Source organism: Juglans microcarpa x Juglans regia, chromosome 3S (assembly GCF_004785595.1).
Source record: "Juglans microcarpa x Juglans regia isolate MS1-56 chromosome 3S, Jm3101_v1.0, whole genome shotgun sequence".
Lineage (NCBI taxonomy): Eukaryota > Viridiplantae > Streptophyta > Magnoliopsida > Fagales > Juglandaceae > Juglans > Juglans microcarpa x Juglans regia.
In genome coordinates this window covers 27,568,794-27,574,528 of record NC_054599.1, presented here as the reverse complement: position 1 = coordinate 27,574,528, position 5,735 = coordinate 27,568,794, and positions in this window count along the sequence as shown.

Here is a 5,735-nt window from a genome sequence, read left to right as displayed (position 1 = left end):
GCTTGAGGAATTTCTTCCTCGTTCTAAACTAAACCTCTTGGAGCGCCTTCCTTTTAACCCACAATCTCATGGAGTTCCAAACTCCTATGAACCTCACCCCTACTTGGAAACTTATTCTCAATGAAATTCACATCTCGTGACTCAATTTCAATAACAAATTCATCAGATTGTTCACCTATTAGTACATACCCTTTTAAGTATTATGAGTACCTTATAAAGATACACTTCTTTCCTCTAGGACCTAACTTCCTATATTTATGAGAAATATCGTGAACAGAACCCGTTGAACCTCATGGCCACAAGTTATTCAAATTAGATTTCTCGTTGATTCATAGTTCATATGAGGTGAAAGATACTGATTTGGAGGGCACTCTGTTAAGAATATAGACATCAGTCAAAAGTGCATCCCCCCAAAATGAATTAGTAAGTTTGCTTGCGTCACCATTGACCTAACCATTTCAACCAGTGTTCGATTTCTCCTTTCTTCCACTCCATTTTGTTGTGGCGTACTCAACATCGTCAATTGTCTTTTTATTCTTTTTCATCACAAAACTTTTTAAATTGCTCAAAGAGATATTCACATCCGCGGTCAGTCCTTAGAGCTTTTAAGCTCTTATCTAATTGATTATCAACCATTCTAAGATATTGCCTAAAGCACTCCAATACTTAAGACTTATGGGAGATTAAGTAGATATGACCATAATGTGAAAAATCATCTATAAATGTGATGAAATAGACACCTATGTGTCTTGCCCTTACACTCATTGGACTACATATTTTTTTAGTAGACTAATTGTAATGGAAAAGATGCCCTAGTAGTTTTTCCAAAAGGTTTTCTCTTAGTTTTTTCCATAAGACAATGTTCACATGTGGGCAACCTGACCTTAGCCAGATTGCCTATTAGGCCTTCTCTAACTAACCTAGTCATTTTTTCTTGCCTTATATGGCCAAGCCTAATATGTCATTTATATGAATCCAAATTATCAGATACAGAAAGAAAAACAATGGATTGATTCATACTTAAATAATCCAAATCTATTATCATAAAATTGTCTGATAGAAAAACACAACCATAAAAAAAATATTGCTCAAATATAAGGAAACACCATTATTTTTAAATACAATTTGAAAACCAAGTCTTAATAAAGTAATTACAAAAAGTAAGTTCTGTTGGATCTCGGAAGCATATAGTACATCGTGGAGATATAGAGTGATGCCGCCCAGCAAATCAAGCTTGTAGGTACCAAGTTCCAGCACCTCCACGCTAACTCCATTCCCCACCTTAATATCACGAGTCCCAGCTTGAATCTGACGATACTCCACAAAACCGACTCGATCTCGCGCTATGTGCTCAGTCGCTCCTGAATCAACAATCCACACAGGATAGAAATGAGCAACCATTATATGGCTAGTTACAAAAATAATGCGAGAATAGTCAGTATACCTTCTTCATCTCAGTGCAGTCACGAGCGAAGTAGCATTTCTTTCCACAGTTGAAACACTCTAACTTTGACTTATTCTTCTCGTGTTTGCCTCTCTTGCTGCGTTGAGAAGTTCCTGACCTTTTATTCACTTGTCCAACAGCTACCCCTATTTGGACTTCTTACGCTCAGGTCTAGATGCCTTGTGCGAACTAGACTCAACCATATAGGCCGGATGTTTGGGCTTACCAGCCTCTAGGCGCTCAGCCTCAAGCTTCAAGTGACACGAGATATCATCAAAGTTCTTGATGTTCTCATTGTGCATCATATTATGGCTCATTGTCTCCCATGAATTTGGTAGTGAGCATATCACTGCCTGGACTTGCAACCTTGTGGCTGAAGTTCTCCCAAACTTCATCTTTAGTGCTTGCCACATATTCTGGGGCAGTGTCATGGGTTTCGAACTCATACATGAGATCATTGTGCATATTGTTTAACATGATAATGCGCGCACAACGATTCTTCTTAGCCCATTCAATATAAGCTTCATGATCTTTCTTGTGTTGGTCCGAGTCCCCTTTCTCGGTCTCATTAAGGGAGTGAGTTAAGGCCTCCAAGACCTCTTACTCATCTAAAACATATTGGATCTTGCGATGCCAAATGTTATAAGTCTTATCCAATTTCTCCCCTTGTTTAAATTAACAACTATATTCTTGGATGTCATTTCATTACAAAATGTGCAAAAAAAAAAGAATATTGCACACACCAAAGAAATCTATCGCGTTCATCCAAGCTAGAAGAAAAATAATACAAACACATCGCAAGATCGAAAATTCACTAGGCTCCATAATCATCTCTTGCGTCACAATGTCTAATTATTAATTTCTAACTCAATTTTTGTGCAAATTTAAAAAATTATATAGGAGATCAAATTCTCCTGAATCTCAACTTTATTCCCACTATCTTAAGTAGTCATCTAGTCCTAGTCACATGTAAAGACAGAACCTACTAAAACCACAGTAACCTCTTGGGCCAGTCTACAAAGACAACTACTCAAATTACAACAACTTGTTGGGCCAATATACAAAGATAGTTCTTTTAAGACCATTACAGTCTAATTTTCTTATTCCATCAATGCATTTACAATTCTTACTAGGGCCACAGTAGTCCTTTGACTATATAGTGCACTTACAATTTTTACTGGAATCATTGCAATTCTTTCACCCTATCATTCACATTGACAATACTAACTAGGACTCCTTAGTAGGAACTTTCTATTTTATCACTTAAAAAAAAATGAAGACTAATGTCTAAACATTCAAGCCTAATATACATAGTTGATAAAATAAGCATATATCCACATGTTTAATTCACACATACATGTAATCATATTTAATCTAAAATATTAAATAAAATATCATATGAAATATAACATTATGGATATAAAAAAACAACATGTATCTAAACAAATTAATCATACAAAAATAATTATTTACTTTTAAAAAATAAATGTATAATAAATACATTTATAAATCCCACCTAAACCAAGAGAAACTTGCAGCCTAGTGCTGCACCCAGCTCTTTGGTTTTAGGAGGTGGTCCTTGGTTCAAAACTCAGGTGGAACATTCCATTTTTTTTAGAATAATGGGTCGAAGGGCCCAAGCCCATTTCAGATGACTCATGTCATCTTTAACATCCAGTTAGGGCATTGTTCATATGAACAGTGCCATTTCACTGCATAACACACAAATGCCGTCACAATCTTCACAGCCGCCACATCTCGGCATCCCAACAGCACCTGGGTGGCTTTGCACCTCTATGGTGCATGTAGCACCACCACGATGTGCATTGCACTTGGGTGCACGCTGCAACTCAATGGTGATCGATGCACTTTCATGGGTGTGCAGCACTTCCGTCGTGGCACGGCTAGTGGTTGCAGTGGCTCAAGCAACAGAAGCAACACAGAGTTTTCAAAAAAAAAAAAACTTAGGCAAAAAAAAAAATGACACCCATCGCAGATAAAAATATATGCAAAAAAAAAAATAGTTTTTGGTAAACTAGAAACAACTAAAAAACATGCTTTGATACCAAGTTAGAAAACACAACGGAATACCTCAAGCACAGCTTATTGAGTTGCTCTGCAAGTCTATACAACCTGAACAAATAATCCAGCAAGCCTCAAACATCTCCTTTTAGTGGTGAAGTGTACTACATAAAATAAACTAGAGTAACACTCAACACAATCATAGTTTAGATATTTTCTCAAGAGAGAACAAAAAAAGAGAAATTCTGTACTTTTTGGAATGTTAGAGAATCATTTGAGGGGGGCTATATATTGCCCTCCTTGCGCATCTCATACGGTTGGCCTTGAAGGCCATCCTTTAATCACTGCAATAAAGTGGTTGTTGCCATTTTTATTCACAATAAAGGCCATGCGTTACATGTCGTAGCCCGTTACGACATAGGAGGGATTTGTCCATGTGGGCGCCACTCCATCTTACAGGGACTTTAATAGTATATATTTGCGTGCAGTGCTGCATGTAGTAGCTAGCTATGAGGGTTAGATTTGTTATTTCACACATTGGAAAAGACTCATGTTTTGATGAATAAGTGAAAAGATTGAAGCCAATGGTCACAACTGATCATCTCAATATCAACTAATCACAACATCTTGATCAATTAATAATTGTGAAGTACCAGCGATCGATTGAATGCAAATGAATAAGGTTAATAAATTGGGGATCAAAATTCCTCACACCAGGTTTAGAACAGGAGATGATCCTAATCTACTCAATTCAAATATCCATGAAGCCATTAAATCATGGAACATGAACATTGGAAAATTATTTATAAATTACATGATGATTTCCAAGAGTTGAAGCCAGCATATGGGATTTGTAATCCACTTGATCGTTAGCTAGGACAAATATGAGACAGTACTGGCTGTTAAGAGTAAATAAAAGAATATATATATATATAGAGAGAGAGATGCCACGTACTATGCCATCCCCCATCCCAATTATAGTGCTCAATTTGCTTCATTGACTTGGCACCACCATGCCACGTAATTTATTAACAAAATTAAAAATATAAACATAAAAGTGGGTAGGGTTTCAATTTTCATTTTTTTATATTTTTAAATGCCATTTTATTTTAAATATATATTTTATTTTATCTTTTTAATAAACTATGTAATGTCACATTGATAAGACAGTGATTGATATAATTGACGAAGCATATTGCAAAAAAAATGATGAAAAAATGGTAATATTAGAAGTAAAGAAGCATTAACACAATTGGCTGATAATTTTGCTTATAATGATCATATAATTAATCTATATATCATCATGCATGCTGTAAATGTTGTTTTTTTTATATTAGTTTAAGCCTTTTTGGGTTATATTTAGTATGTACCTGGTTCGTTTCGGCTTTGAATATATTTTATAACCAAATCGGTAAATATCGGTTTTGAAATTTGAAGAACCGATACCATACCAGTTACACTCTTAAACTGGTACTTTTGATTTTATTAATTTCGATCTGACTTTCTCGGTATATTATATATATAATATATATTATAGTATATAATAATATAGTGATATAGTATTAGTAGTTATACTAATACTATAGACTATAGTGATAATATGTAGTTATTTATATATGATTTTAAAATTTAAAGTTATATTAATTAGTAATTTAGCATATAATGCAAAATTATTTTATATATAATTATAAATATTATATATAAAAATTATATATAATATAAAAAATCATATAAAAATTATTTTATATAATATAAAAAATTAATATATATATATATATAAATCGGCTCGGTGTTAGAAAAAAGAAAATCGGAACCGAACTGATTTCAACATATTTTGAGAAAAATAAAACCAGTACCAGACTGAACCGATTTAGAACGGGACCCGGTTTACTGGTTCGCTAGTTTTTATTTTCACCACTAGTTATATTTTAAAAAAGCCTATTTCTCTCCCAATTTTCTCGATAAATACTTATTAGTGGATCTTAAAAAAGAAAAATACGATTTGTCATTTTTGTTATTTTATTTAAATAAATATATATTAATATATAAATATATGTATTTAAATAGAAAAAATAAAAATAATAAATTACATGTTGATATGTAGTGTGGAGACCACAAATAACATTTTTCTTTTAAAAAAATGGCAGCAGACATATATTCGTCTTAAAAGACAACAAAGGTTGACAGCAACGTAAAAAGTTGTCACTTCCGCCATAATAACTGAAAAAGAAGAATAATATATGTACATGATATAAGTATGTGGCATTAA